General features: G+C 62.0%; 2 protein-coding genes across 2 annotated transcripts in view; one reads left to right on the top strand and one right to left on the bottom strand.

Moving 5' to 3' along the window:
• RPL38 (ribosomal protein L38) overlaps positions 1 to 15,453 on the bottom strand; it is a 225,277-nt gene that overhangs the window by 62,771 nt on the left and 147,053 nt on the right. The gene's annotated exons all lie outside the window — the stretch shown is intronic.
• Positions 1 to 15,453, top strand: part of SDK2 (sidekick cell adhesion molecule 2) — a gene marked incomplete at its 5' end in the record, with an annotated part of 48,576 nt that overhangs the window by 3,114 nt on the left and 30,009 nt on the right. The gene's annotated exons all lie outside the window — the stretch shown is intronic.

Genomic DNA, 15,453 nt, shown 5'->3' with positions numbered 1-15,453 from the left:
ATAAGCGTGATGGGGAAGGGGGGTAGGGTCCTGTCCCAGGCAGCCCGTGTCACCGCGCCTCATCGCCCTGCTTGGTGCCCTGGCTGGTTCCCAAGGGGTTTTGGGGTGCTGGTGACCTGCAGCAGCACCAGGGAATGTCCATGGGCTGGGAGCCGGCTCCCTGGGGATGAGGGGGCAGGATGAGGGTTCCCTGGGGGATGAGGGGGCAGGATGAAGGTTGCCAGGAGGGTGACTGCGGGCTTGTACCCACCTTCCCTGCCCGGCACAGTTGGGCACATGGTGGGCTGGGATAGCTGGGGGAGGGGGCTCCTGCCCTGGGTGCCGGGGTGGCAATGTCGAGTGCTGCTCGTCCCTTAGCAATGGGGATTAGGCTGCTGTGGCATTTCCGCTCAGCGGGAGCAAAAGAAGGAGCTGGAGGAGAGAGGGAAGGAGGCAGGAGGATGCAGGTTGCTTCTGAACCTGGGAAAATGCTGCTAATTAAATCTGGGAGGAGGGAGGTTGGGTGGTGTGATGAGGACGGACCCTGCTCTGCCTTCGCAGGTCTTTCTGAGCCGTGTCCTTGTCCCCAGCCTGTGCCTCGATGGCTGTTGTGACTCCTTCCTGCCTCCAGATGAGCTCCAGCCACGACATGGGTTACTGTAGGCCCTACACAAACAGTGTGGGGGTGCGCTGATGTTTTGTGGCAGCTCAGAGCTGTGTGTGAAGCAAACTCCTCCAGGTGCCGGGTCTGAGCTGGGGTGGGTGAGCTGGGTCCGTTCACCTCTGAGCCCTCGTTACCTCCCCGAGCTCGTTAGTCAGTTGTGTGTCACTGGGTGAAGAATGGCCAGTGCTGGGCCAGTTGTAAGCACACTGCTGTCAAGGGTGATGTGATCACGCTAACGAAGGGCAAGCTGAGCCCCTGTGGTTGTGTCGGGGCCGGTGTGTGGGCACAGGATGGTGTGGAGGTGCCGGTGCCCTGTGGCTGCAGTGCAGGGCACCGGGCTTTGGTCTTCCAAAGCAAGGATCTGGCATCTTGTGGGGCATGGGGGGTTTGGGGGCAAAGGGTTGTCCTGGGAGCTGCTGCTCCTGCGTGAGGGAGCCATGAAGCAATGCTGGGGACCTCTCCCATCCCCAGGGCTGCTGCTCTGCTCCGGGGTTCCCACCCTCTGCATCCCCAGCACCGTCCCTGGAGGTCAGTTGGGATTTGGGGTGCGTTCCTCTCGCCGGCAGGCAGGAATGTGCTGGCAGAGGATCCCTGCCGTGCCCAGGCTGATCCTGCCCGGCATCCCTCACACCCCAGGGAACTCGGGCAATGCCGCCTGCATGGGCACTACCCTGAGCACCCCCTCTGTGGGGCTGGGGACCGGCTGGCATGGTGTGTGTGTGTGGGTCCCTGCTCCCGGCAATGCTTTGGGGGTGCATCCTGTACCCTGCTCCCAGTGATGCTTTGGGGGTGCAGCCTGCACCTTGCTCCGAGCAATGCTTTGGGGGTGCAGCCTGCACCTTGCTCCGAGCAATGCTTTGGGGGTGCAGCCCGCACCCCGCTTCCAGCGATGCTTCACCTTCCTCCCTTTCTCCCCTGCCTGCCGCCGACCAACTGCCTGCACCGGGGGCAGGCAGCAGCCCCCTCGGCGGCCCCCTCCTCTTGCCCCCCGCCCCGCGGGGTGCAGGCATGCCTGTGCCTGGAGAGCCGTGCCGGGCTCGGGTTGCCTGGGAACTGGGTAACCTGATCCCTGGGAACGGGGCCGAGGGCAGGGGACATTCCCGGGCTGCAGCTGGTCCCCAGCCCCCTTTGTCTCCCCTCTCTGCTGTGGTGGCCGCACTCCCCACCGTCCTTGTCCCACAACCCCCCCCCCCACCACCACCCCCCCAGAAATGGAGACTTGGGGTGCGGGGTCTCTTGTCATGGTGCGGGATAGGGGCTGGGATGCTGGGGTTGTCACCTCCCCACGCAGATCAATGTCACCCCCCACCCAGGAGCCACTGTGGGCTGGGGATGGCTCTGGGCAGCTGGTGCTGGGTGCCAGCAGCTGGACATCCCGGGGATGCCGCGGTGGCGATGCCAGGAATGCCAGGGTCCCCATGCCGAAGCCACCCTCCCTCGCCTCCACCACCAGTCATCATCCCCATCATCCACCTTGGAACGTGGCGGCTCCAGGGACAGCTGTCTGGGAGCTTTCCCCCTGTCCCAGGCAACTGGGGGAGGTGGGAAACTGAGGCAGCGGGTATGGTGTGAGGGGGAGCAGGCTGTGATGCTGGCTGGGGTCCTGCTGCCCTGCATACTGCAGGCAACACGTGAGCGGCCCCGTCGGCTCTCATCAATCACCGTGTGCCCACACGGAGGTCCCGAGGCCCCCAGGGCAGGGAAACCTTGATGAGTTTGACCATTAGCAGAAAGGAACCGCTGAGCTAATTTTAGCTGCGCTAGCTAATTGCTTTGTGCACTGCTGGGTGAGACGACAACCTGCGAGTCCTCATCTGTCACCTTGAGCCCTCCTGGCTCCGTGCAGCACCAAGGCCCGAGGGGTTTCTCCAGGATGCTCGGGGTCTGTGTGTGATGCCAGCATGGGTTGGGGTGCTGGGCAAGGTCCTGGGTGGGATGGAGCCCCCCGGCACTTGGCAGCACGGCTGTGTTCATGGGGCCAGGGTGGTGCTTTCCACTCTGGGTGTTCCTGGGGGGACCTTAGGGTCTGCTAAGCCCCCTGTTGCTCCAGCACTGGGTGCTCGCAGGGGGATGGAGATGTTGAGGCAGGGTGGGGGGCTCAGCCCACCCCAGGGCAGCACGGAGGGGCTGTGGCTCAGCTTTTCTCCCCATGGCAGAACTCATGGCTGCACAGGTTGATGGAAGAAAATGGGATGAGGGCACACATGCCCACTCCTGAATCCCCTGGGCTCCCTCTCCTGTTTAGCAGGACAGTTGGAAGAGTCAGTCCCCATCCCGCAGGGCCATCCCTCCCAGTACATCCCAGTTTGCTGTCTGTGAGCTAGGTGAGGAAACTGGGCTGAATCTTGGGTACAGGCTGGGCATTAACTGGGGTTTTATGGGGTCCTTTATTGCCCTTATTCATTGAGGGAGCGATGGTGTGCTGGGCTGTGTGGGTGGCTGTCCCTGGGGCCCTGTGGTCTTGACATGGGGGGATGCTCAGCGTTTCCCATCTTCCTCCTCCTCTTCCTCTTTGCCTGGGCTGAGACCTCCTGGGTCAGGCTGAGAGCTTTGAGGAACGTGAAGGGGAGTGGGTCCTACATGGGTTTGGCATCCCCATCTCCGAAGGACGTGCTGCCGGATCCTGGCTCAGCGTGGGGCCGGGACTGACGGACAGGCTGACGGATGGATGGATGGAGGGGGCTGGGGTGCGGCGGACACAATAGCTCTGGTTTCAGCAACCCGCCTCCTGAAATGCCTGAAAAACAGCTGATGGCCGTGAAGGGGGATGAAATGGGATTAGCTGCTGCTTCCAAAGGGAGCGCGTCCTGCTGCGCCGGACAATGCGCCCGCTGTGCCCCCGCCTCACGCCTCGGCGCGCCGGTCCTGGCAGAGAGGGGCTCCCTGGGGTGCTGCCTCCCACCCTGGGTGTCCCTGGGGGTCTGCTGAGTCCCCCTGTTGCTCCAGCGCTGGGTGCTTGCTGGGGAGCTGGAGATGCTGGGGCAGGGTGGGGGCTTCAGCCTGCCCCACGGCAGCATGGAGGGGGCTGTGGCTCACTTTTTCTCCCCACGGCAGCACCGAGGGGGTCCTGGCAGACCTCACACGGCCTATGGTGGGGTGGCAGGAGCTTGGGGCTGCCCCACACCAGCGAGCATCAATGGGTGCCCACCCAGCCTCAAGCCCTGCAGCCAACGCGGAGATGGGAACCCCAGGACATGAGGGGCTTTGCAGGGTGGGCAAAGCTGCCCCTGCATCCCCCCAGCCCTGGAGATGGGGTGCAGAGGGGGGTGACCAGCAGCACATTTTGGGGTGGGAGCTGCAGGCGGTCCCAGCTGCAGCGCTGGCGGGGGAGTGAATTGATGTTTATTTTGATAATGAGCTCTCAATGCATTCACAAACTAATAAAATCAACTCATTAGGGGTGGTATGTTTAATTCAGAGCTCAGCTCTTGGGAGAACCCTCCCCGCCGGCTCAGCACCGGCGAGCGCTGAGCACCCCGGCCTCTGCCTGTGTGCATGAGGTGTGAGAGGAGGAAGATGCTGGGTGCCTTCATCTCCTTGTTTTTCCTCCGGTTTTCCTTGGAAAAGAAGGGATGGGGAGGGGGTAGAGAGCCAGGCTGTGCAATGGAGAGTGGAAACAAGGCACGTGCAGCGAGCAGGGATGCTGATGATGAGCTGCTGGAGCTTTACCTGGGGCGGTGGTGGTGGAGTCTCACTCGCTTGGCTTCTCCCCCATAAGCTTCACGTCAGGCTGGGCAGCGGCGCTGGCGTTGCCGCCGGGATCGCTGGCCCGACATCACGGTGTTTGGCTGGAAAAGCCCCTCTGGCTGGGAGAGCCACAAGTGTGTAAATAAATGAGATGGCCAGAGTTCGCTTCTCTGCCCTGGAAACTCAGGACTGGGGGGAGGTAGTGGGGGGGGGGGGGGAGGGAGGGGGAATTGCCAGGCTGTGAGTTATCCCCATCCCCCACCTGCAAACGGGGGTGTCTGGAAAGGAAAAAGCTTTGGAAAAGGCTTTTTTTTTCCAAGGAAAACTCATGTTTGCTGTCGTGCAGCAGCTGTTTATGTTTCGAGCGCTGTGATGACTAATTAATATTAGGAAAAAGGAAGTCTGGATATCCCCCCCCCCCTCCTCCTCCCCACCCCCGGCCTGGTGCCCGCTGGCTCACGGCTGTGCCGTGGGGAAGGGGGAATGCCGGCGCCTTCGGCACAGAGTGGCAGGGAGCTGGCAGAGGGTTCTCCATCCATCCCCCAGGGCTGGGGACCGACTGACGTCAGCGCCCTGGGAAAGGCTGAGTGGGGTTTTTCGTGTGGTTTCTGGCTTCTGGGTTTCTTTCCCCACTGTATTTTTTCCGTTGGGAAGTGCTGCCTTGTCGAGATTCCCGCGGCAAGCCTGGAAAGCGTCTGGCTGGCTGGCTGTGTGTCTGTCTGCGAGGGCTGTGCAGAGCATCCTGTGGGGCTGGGGATGCGGGGGTAGGAGCTTGGGAGGTGGTGATGGGGGACACCCCCTGTGGAAGTGATGCCAGGTCTGTGGTGGGTTTGCTTTCCCACCCCTCCTCAGCTGTGGGGCAGACCCCCAGTTTGCCATCCCCTAGTTCATCTCCAGTGCCTTGTTCCCCTGTCACTGGGAGCCCAGGGCTGTGGTCACCATCCAGGAATCCTCCTAGGACACCCTTGATGTGCCCCATGGGGCCAAATCCCCATGACCAGTGTCGGGGTGCAGGGTCTGGAGGCCACGTCCATCTGTCCTTCCCCCTCCTCACCGTTTTGGAGTCTCTCCCGGGGAAAATCGGCCACGAGCTCCGTCCCTTCCCTGGCAGCTCCTGAGAGCGTTGAGTCACTCTCCGGTGTCCGTGACTCACGGCAGTGACCCAGATACGAGGAGCTGCCTAATCGCGGGGTCGGGAGGATCGGAGGCTCTGCAGGAGCTTGAGGGAGTTTTGGCTGGTGCTCATTAAGTGTCCCCAGCTGGGGATGGGACTGTGCCCTGCTTGGGGACACGCTTGGCAGGGTGACAGGCTGGCTGCAGCCGGTGGTGAAGGCCAGCTGTGCCTGGGGATGCACCCCTGGGCTGGGAGGTGGGGGCTTCTGGTACCCCAGGAGCATCCACGTGTGGCCCCTTTGCTGCAGGTCCCTTGCATCCCAGTGTCTGGGTGGGTTTGGAGCCCCGTGCTGGGATCCATACGCTCAGGACCAAGCATGGGGGGGGGATTCTCCAGGCTGAGGGGGGCTTGGGAGCACAAAGCTCTGCTTGTTGCCCGCCCCCCTTCAGGCTCACAGGCCAGGAACACACAATGGTGCCGTGTGTGCACGTCTCTCTGGGGTTTCCTGCGCGGGGGAATGTTGTTTTTTCCAGGTGGGTGTGCAGGGGCAGGCAGGGACGGGCAGGCACACAGCCCCGCTCTGTTCCCAGCCCAGGCCTCGCCGCCGGCCTGAACGAGGTGCTGTTCCCCAGCCAGGGCTGACGTGTCTCCCTTGGCTCCAGGAGCATCTCGTGCCTTACCTGGCCCACAGCAGCAGTGGGGTGTGCCCAGGCTGGGTCCCTGGTGCCGCAGGGGATGGCTGCTGAGGGTTGTAGTCCTTAGGTGGAAGCGTGGGACCTGAGAAGGGGTGAAGCTGGTGCAGCACATGATGGGCAGAGTGGGGTCGGAGCCCAGGTTTGGGGGTCGGAGCCCAGGTTTGGGGGTCGGAGCTCAGGTTTGGGGGTTGGAGCCCAGGTTTGGGGGTCGGAGCCCAGGTTTGGGGGTCAGAGCCCAGGTTTGGGACCCTCCACCGGCCGGAGATGTGTGCTGGGGGTTGTATGGTGTTTGGGGAAGGGGTTACTGGGATGAGACTGCACAGGGAAGTGGCTTCATCTCCAGCATCACTGCAGGGAGGAGGGACCTGAGCAGGCACCGTGGTGTTGCTGAGCTCCGTGTCCCTTCAACGAACACCCCTTGTCCTGGTTGGGGGGAGCGTTGCTCCCTGTGTGCCCATCCCTTGGGGGTTCAGCCGTGCCCGGCGCTGCTGCTGGCTCAGCCCGTGGCCCCCAGCCCTCCGAGAGCTCGGCTGCAGGAGAGGAGCTTGTTATGGAGCCATCCTGCTTTTAATTAACAAATTAAAATCCTAGTTAACAATCCAGCCCCAGGGCTGTTGGAGGCTGGGAGAAGCTGGAGCGTTTGTTATGGAAACAGCAGTTAATTAACAAATAAATAAATAAGGATGGGCCTGGAGACAGATGCTGGAGGAGGAAGAGGAGATGGCAGCGCTGTAGGGGTGTCCCACCGGCCTGGCGGGAGGCAGCGTGGGAGGAGGATGTCCATCCATCCGTCTGTCTGTCCTGGGGAGTGCCATGGTCCCAACGGGCAGTGCCAAGCCCGCTTGGAGCCGTTGGGAATGAGGGGCTGGATCCTGCCTTGAGCTGGCTCTGGCAGGCTGATCTGAGCCCGGACCGTGCTGGGGCCACCTCGGCTGGGTCCGGGGCTTCTGGCCTCTGTCCGGGCTTGGCCTTGGGAATGGCACCCGCTGCCTCTTTCCCTGCCCCAGGGCTGGGAAGTGCTGCAGCAGAGCTCCAGTGGAAGTGATGGATGGATGGATGGAGTCTGACACCGGCAAAACCGCTGCGCAGTTCTCCTGTGACACCGGTGCTGGTGCGAGGAGGAGGAGGAGGAGGAGGAGGAGGAGGTGGGGGCCGGTGCTCACTCAGCCTCCCAGAGCATCCTTGGGGGCAGGGATTGCTGCAGTCCTTTCAGCATCTCGTTTGCCCCAAGATTGGGGCAGCAGATTTGGGCAGCTCCCCTGGGCTGGGTGTAGCTGGGGAGGGGGGTGCCGAGACCACTCTTTTGCCCTGGAGTCGGTGCCTGCTGCTGGGGTGGGGGGCTCATCGCTGCTGATGGATGCCGATGGAGTTGTGTGGGTGCTTGGGGTCACTGCACTGCTCCCCAAGGTGCCATGGGGGCTGTGACCCTGCAGCCACCCCGTGCCGGTGCCTTGCTGGGTTTTGGCAGGGGGGAGAGGAGGTGGCAGAGCCCACGTCCCTCCCACGGCTTCACCTTTCCAAAGGCTTAAGGGAAGAAAAACAGTTTCAAACCCGGCTCTGCAAATCCTGCCGGCGTCACACGGGCAGGAGCCCTGCTCAGCTGAGCAGCTCCTCCAGGTCTGCGGCTGGCTCAGCCTCCCACCTAATCCAGTTAACGCACCTCGGCAATCAGCTTACAGCATGTAAACACCCTCTGATCTGCCCCGAGGGAAGCACAGGGCAACGGGGCAGGGGTGGGGGGCAAGGGTGCCGGGGCCTCGTGCTCTGTGGGGTCCAGCTTGGCTCCCCTCCTTTGCCAAACCCCTCTTGTCACCCCGGTGATGTGCGGATGCTGGAGTTGGTCCTCCCCCATCGCTGAAAAGACCTTTTCCTCTGTGGGGAAGCTGCTGAGGTGATTGCACAGTTGAAGGGTGGATGGGGATGAAAAGGTGCCTGGCTTCACCTGCTTCTCCCTGCGTGGGTGGGTGCCCAGGGCTGGCAGCTCTCCCACTGCCCGTGCCCCTCTGCCACAGCAGAGCAGCAGGTCCCTGCCCTGAGAGCAGCTGGATGGGCTCAGAACAAAGGTGTCAGAGCAAAGACGGATGCGTTTCAGCAGCGAGGTGGTTGCAGGGTGTGTGGCAGCGGCAAAAGGCTGGAGGGTACCAGGGATGCAGCCACCATCCTGCTCTGGCTCTTCCCCCCACTCCAGGGGCTGCACCGGGGTGGTTGCAGGCTGGATGGGCATGGTGCTGGCACATATTTCTCTATGGCTTCTGGCTGCAGCCTCTGGCATCTCGATGCCCCCCAGGGCTTGGCTCTGGCTGTGATGCTGTGTGGGTGCTGAGCTGAAGCCCCCCCCATGCCCGTGTGACCACTGGGGAGGCAGAGCTGCCTCCGCCAAGCAGGAAAGCCACAGCCAGCACAGGGATTTCTGAGTGGCAAAGGACAGGGCTGGAATTGGCAGCTGCAGTGAGAGGAACAGCAGCCATCTGGCTCTGGTTTCAGCTACCCCTATCCTCATCCCAGCTCCTGGGAGCTGCTTGGGAGTCCCACGGGACTCTGGTGGTGGGGGGGGAGTGCTGGGGTCTGCCACAGCCCAGCCGGGCTCCCAGGGGTGGATGGGAGCTGTGGCTGGGATGGATGGGGATGTGTGTGGGGCAGGGGCCGCTCTGGGGTTCCATCGCCCAAGATGGATGTGTGGGTCCTTGTCATCCTCATCTTGGGGGTGCGCCTGACCCAGGGAGTGGGAAGGTGCTGTGGGGATGGATGGGGAGCAGGGAAACCTGGTAGGACAGGGATGGCAGCCAGGCACAAGGACCAGAGGGATGCTGCTCTCCAGTGAGCATCGTGAGCTCACAGGTCTGGGAGCATCACTCCAACCTGACCCCCTGGAGAAGCTGTGCCGTGGCTGTTCCTCCCTCCCATGCCCCCAGCCCCATGATTGCTCTCACAGCATCGTGCCTCCAGAAAGCACTGAACTCCCCCAATCTCAGGCTGCACCCCCTGAATAACACACTAATAACCCCATCCCTGGGGGGCTGTGGATAAGGGCTGAGAAACAGAGTGTGTCTTTCGGGAGCCACCGCTGCGGTCAGCGTGCCGGGCTGGCACAGGTATGGGTGTGGAGGGGAAGGAAGAGATGGAGCAAAGCTCCTGAGCCCACCAGAGCATTGGAAATTGCATTTCACGGCCGGGCAGACTGGGATACCAACCCCAGCACCACGCACTGGGTGCTCAGAGAGGAGATAAGATTTGATTAAGAAGGCCGCTATTAATTTATGGCAAGTACACTCCTGATAGTGGAGTGGCTGCTTTTAATTAATAGCCAGAAGGAGAGTTTTGAAGCTCTTGGTCTCGGTGGGGCGAGAAGGGGTGGAGGGGGGGGAAAGCAGGGAAGGGAGGGAACAAAGTAAGTTGGGAGGATTAATGGGCACAGCTGCAATTATAAGTTGTTTTCTTAGTAAGAAGGAAAAAAAAACCCAACCCCACATTAAAAGACGCACTGGGAAGGGGTTGGGGGGGGGTGGCCTGGGTGAACCATAGGGCTGGGTGGGCAGGATGGTGCTGGGAGGCACCATTCTGTGTGCCAGTGGGGACCAGGGCTGGCCTATGGACAGCAGCCCAGCTTGGGGAGGGGAAGGGATGGTTGGGGCATCCCCCATGGTGGTGGTGGGGCTCCTGGCTGTCCCCTTCTACAGTGGTCATGACCAAGGGTGGGTGCTGGGATGGATATGGGCTTTGGTGGGTGATGGGCTTTGGGGGGATGGAGCCATCCTGCCCCACTGTGCAAGCTCTGGGGATGCTGCAGCGTGTAGCCTGGAACAGACGCCCCTGTCTGCCTCCTTCTTGAGGGGACACCCAGTCCTGGTGTGAGTGGGACGAGGAGTCCCTCAGCTCCCAGCCGTGTCCCTGCGCTGTGGCGTGTCACCGTGCTGCTTCAGGGGTGCAGAGGTCACCTGCGATCCCCACTCCAACCGCTGCTTCTCCATCACCCTTTGCCTGCGTCTGGTGCTTTCCCTGCTCCCCTGTCCCCACATTTGAAGCTGGTTGAGCTGCAGGGGCTGTGCTCTGCCAGAGGATGCCACGGGCACCGGGGCACGGCTCTGGCCCCATGATGGGGTGAATCGGGGTGGTGGATGCTCAACGAGGGTCCCTGCACCATCCCGATCCCACGCTTGGCTGCGTCCTCAGCACCCCTCAGGTGCCGGGTCCCCGCTCGGCAGCGTGTTGAGCTCTGAGCTCGCCAGGTGCCGGGAGCGTTCGGCATTTCAATTCCGTGTTTGCTTTTTATTAAGGGGATGAGGCCTCGTCTCAGGAATACTAATGGCTCCGGCAGCGGAGCGGAGCGCTGCTAATCCCCCTGCCCCAGGAGGGACTGTGCTGGGGATGTGAGGTGCCGTGCCATGCTGGGCTGTGGGGTGCCATGCTGGGACATGGGGTGCCATGTGATGCTGGGATGTGGGGTGCTGTGCTGTGCTGGGATGCAGGGTGCCATGTCATGATGTGGGGTACCGTGCTGGGGTGTGGGCTACCATACCATACTGAGATGCAGGGTGCTGTGCCGGGATGTGGGATGCCGTGCCGGGATGTGGGGTGCTGTGCCAGGATATGGGGTGCCGTGCCAGGATATGGGGTGCCGTGCCGGGATGCAGAGTGCCGTGCCAGGATGTGGGGTGCCGTGCTGGGATGTGGGGTGCCGTGCCAGGATATGGGGTGCCGTGCCAGGATGCGGGGTGCTGTGCCAAGATGCGGGATGCCGTGCCAGGATGTAGGGTGCTGTGCCAGGATATGGTGTGCTGTGCCGGGATACGGGATGCTGTGCCGTGCCATGATGTGGGGTGGCATGCTAGGACACAGGGTTCCATGCCGGGATGTGGGGTGCTGTGCCGGGATGCAGGGTGCTGTGCTGTGCCAGGATACGGGGTGCTGAGCCGTGCTGGGGCGTTGCAGCGTCTCGCATCCCCGCAGCGTGGCCGTGCCCTCGGTGCCCGCAGGGACACACGTGCCATTTCATCCGCACGGTGACTTTAGCAGCAGCCACCGGAAAATCGATGCCACCCGACCGCACACGGCATCCAACAGGCAGAGGATGTAACTCAGCCGAGGGGCAGCTCCAGGCCAGATCCCCAGGGCAAAGGGTCACCCAGGCAGGGTAACCACAGAGGGGACACAGTTTGTCCCCTGGGCAGTGAGCCTGGGCCAGGATGGCTCCCCTGGACCAAGATGGGTCCCCTGGGCTAATCCTTGTCACCCCGCTGGGATGCTCAGGGATGCTGTGGTCCCCGATGGGTGCTGTGTCTGGGGGGGGGCTGTGGGGTGCCGTTAACCCCTTCTCCACCACGCCAGTTGCAGGGCCCCCTCCCTACCTCCTCCCCCCCAGCTCCCAGATGCGGAGCGGCTGCTGCGGCGCCGGGGGAGCCGCGCGGCGAATACGTTACACAAATGAATAATAAAAACAAAGGAAAATTACCCTCTTTATTGAAACTCGTTTTATGAATAAAACAATTATTCTGGTAATTGAAAAAATGTGTCGTTAAATTAAATGCAGTGGTTCCTATTAAAATTTTAGTGGATTTCTTCTTCCCTGTTTCTCTTTCTCCCCCCCCCCCCCTCCCCTTTTCCCTTCCCTCCCCTCCCTGCCTCCGCTGGCGGCTAAAGGCTGGTAATTATAGCAGAGGGTTTCGCTTTCTCTTTATTGTTTTTTAATCTCTCCGTGCTGCGGAGTGCCAGTGATAGTCTGATGCAGGAGAGATTTAGCTCCATTTCCCCGTGCTGGGAAGGGGAGGGGGGCACTGGAGGGGCCGGAGCGGGAGCTGGGTGGCAGTGCCAGCACTTCCAGCTTGATGCCATCCCGCTTTCTGGGCAGGGATGTGTTGGGAGGATATGGGGACAGAGTTCTGTCCCCACACTTGGGGGTGCAGAGGAAGGAGCGGTACCTTCCTAGGGCTGTCCCTGTGCACCAGCCATGTCCTGGCTGGAGTGAGGAGGCTGGTGAGGAAGGAGGGAGGTGATGGTGTTATTCCCTCCCGAGCTGGGTGTGGGTGCAGGGTGGCTGAGATGATGGGCAGGGGGCTGGGTACCCAGTGATGGCTGGGCTCTGGTGAGGGCCTGGAGCCCACAGGTGCAGGTGGGATGGATTTGGGGTATCCCATCGGCACGGGCAGGCACCAGGGCTGTTAAGGCTGCCTGGTGCATCGGGATTGTCCCCCTGATTCCTCTGGGTTGGTAGGGATGGGTACTGGGCAGATCAGCGAGCTGGGGAAGGTACAGGTGGGAGGGGCAGTGGGGTGGTGACCCTGTACTGGATGGGAGCTGAACCCTGGCATTCGGGGGGCTGTGGAGCCCCCCACACTGTGCCCGTGCCAGTTCTCATGCAGGGCATCCACAGCAGAGGTGGGAGAAGCATCTGGGTGTCCCACGAGCTGCCGATCCTTCATGGGTGGTGGTAGTGGGGCAGAGCCACAGGGACCCTGCGCCCCTATTCCTGTCTTGTCTCCGCTTGCCGGGGTTTGCGGGGAGGGGGGTTCACACCCCCCTCCCCACCAGCCACAGCTGCTGGCCGAGCCCTGCCCTTGGCAGGCATTCCCGGATTCCTCAGGGCTTAAGGCTCCCCGTCCCCTCCCATCAGGAGGGATTTGAAGCTGGGGAGAGGGTGGCTTAGTTCCCAGCTCACCCATTACACCCGGGAATTAGGATCCATTACTGCTCTTTGGGGCCCCTGGCCCTACATCTGCACCCCCTCCCCAGCGCTAATGCACCGGGCTCAGCCCCAGCTCCTGGCAGCCCTCGTGTAAATAAAGTGCAGGGCAAAGATTTTGATCCCATTAGGCAGGATTAGTGCCTCGCAGGGCCTGGCATTAAAATGTCATCGGTTGGGGGGGAGAGAGAGAGCTGGGGTGGCCCCAATCTTGTCCCCCTGCCCTGTTGCCAGCGCTTTGGCATCCCAGTTATCCCATCCATCCCTCCTGGAGTGGCTCAGCCTGCAGGCAGCATCCCCAGCAGCATGCAGCCCTAGGGTCACTGGTGCTGTGGGAGCAGCATGGGGGTGGAGTAGTTTGGGGGCACCTCTCTGTGTGGAGGGGATGGTGCTGGGCTGGCACAGGTGGCACGGCATGGCATGGCACAGCATGGTATGGCACAGCATAGCACGGCATGACATGGCATGGCATGGTATGGCATGGCATGGCATGGCACAGCATGGCATGGTATGGCACAGCATGGCACGGCATGGCATGGCATAGTATGGCACAGCATGGCATGGCATGGCACGGCATGCAATGGCATGGCATGGCATGGTACAGCATGATGTGGCATGGCATGGCATGGAATGGCACAGCACCCAGCCAGGATCCCTGGGGAGCTCAGCGCCGTCCCGCGCTGCTGGCAGATGTGCAGATGTTCCCGGGGACGCCTCTCGCTGCCGCCTGTGTTTGGAAAGTGATGAATTTCTGCACCAACTAATTAGTCTCTAATTAGCAAGTGGAGTGTAAACAGTCACAACAGATGGGGGAGAGGCAGAATTAGCAGTAATGACCCTTCGTTTTGGGGGGGGGGGGGGGGGGGGCGGGTGGGAACGTGGTTGTCGTGCACTGGGAAACCTCCCACTGGGAAACCTCTGGGACTGGGGGAATCGCAGCGCCCATCCGTGCCGGTGGGGCGGGGAGGTGGTGGGACCCCTGCGCACCCCACATTTGGTGGTGCCTTGGCTGGTCCTGCTGCTGGGACAGCAGAAGAGGGGAGCTTCCTCCAGCCTGAGGTGTCCTGTACTGCTGGCATGTGGAGGAGCAGAGGGAAACTGAGGCAGGGAGGGTTGCAGGAGGGGCTGGAGTCCTTGGTAGCACATGGGGCTCTGGGATGGCCGCCCCACTGGAGAACAGCCAGCACTAAGTGCTGCCTTCACCCCCCACATTGATGCTGGGTGCCCCAGGACCAGGCTTTTCCCTGCCAGCGCTGGGGGTGGTTCTGGCTTCCCCAGGGCACTGGAGGAGCCGGTGTGGGGTGGGTGTGTGGGGGAGCTGCTCTGTCCGACGCGGTTGCCGTGACCTTCGCGGGTGGATAACGATCGGGCGATCAATAGTGGAATTAGGAGCCGCCGTCTCCTCCTCCTCCTCCTCCGTGCCATTCTTCACCCCTTAATGCAGAACAGATGGCTCGGGCGCTTCAAAGCGAGATGAGCCTTAGCTGCTTAAAATCAAATTAGGGTGTATGCAAACAGTGTGCGGGGCCCGGGGCGGGGGGCAAGGTGTGCCCAGAGCACCCCACTTCCAAACCCCTCCCAAACACTGGGGGCTGTGCCCAGCAGGGGTGGGGGCTGGACCCATCATCCCGGGTCTCAGTCCCACTGGTTCCCAGCAGCCTGGCTCTGCAGCCCAGCTTTTTGGTGCAGCACGTGGTGCCAGTCGGTTTTGCCGTGGGTCCTTGACTACGCAGCGAAGCATCAGCCCAACTGGACCCCTAGTATGGTCCATGGCTCATTTCCTGGTTTCATGTGGGAGGTGTTTGTCCCCAGGTTGTGCTGTGGCCGCTGCTGGGGGCTGCAGTAATCCCCCAAGTCCCCAGGCCCATGTGGATGAAGCCATGGCGATGCAGGTCAAGCTGCTGTAGCGCAGACAGACGGACATGGGTGTGCATCACCACACACACGCTTCACACAGGCACAGATCCTGCTCCTGCATGTTGCCATGGGGCAGCTCACATGTGTGCCAGGCTCCCTGGGCATCCCAAATGTTGCTGCAGGGCTGTGGGAGCTCGGCAGTCCTGGGAAGCATGCTGCTGTGGGCCAGGCTTGCAGCTGGCAGCTCCTCAGCACCAAACCCCACAAGCCAGGGTCTTGCTGGGCAGTGGGAATTGGGCTGTGTTGAGTTTCGGTCCCAGTGCCCTGCGGCTGGCTGGCTGCCCAGGTCCAGCCCAGATCCAGGGGCACCAGTGTGAGTGCTCCCCACAGCAGCTGGCTCTGCTGAAGGTCAGAGAGAAGGAGGATTAAATTAAGGAGCGTGAGCTGCTTCTTCCCTGCCTGCTGACTTGCCTGGCGTTCAGCGTCACGGTGCCTGTCTTGGGGACAGAGGGGATGGAGCAGCTGGGGAAAAAAGGAGCAGGGCATTTTCGGGAGGGTGCAGCCAGGGATGAGTGGGAGCTGAGCCCCACCACCAAGGAGAAGAGAGGCAGCACCTCCCCATGCAGGTCTGGGTGCCCCTGAGCTCCCACAAACTCATGACACCCCCCCACCCCAGGGCAGCAGAGCACCGGGGCAGGCTGATCCCATGGGCATAGGCAAGGTTTGGTGCCGGCTCATGGTGCAAGGAGCTGTGGCAGGAATTCAGCTCCCGTGCACACAG

This window comes from Gallinula chloropus (assembly GCF_964237585.1).
Source record: "Gallinula chloropus genome assembly, chromosome: 20".
In the NCBI taxonomy this organism is placed as follows: domain Eukaryota; kingdom Metazoa; phylum Chordata; class Aves; order Gruiformes; family Rallidae; genus Gallinula; species Gallinula chloropus.
Note: the sequence above shows the minus strand (reverse complement) of the source record. Positions and strands in the feature narration are given on the sequence as shown.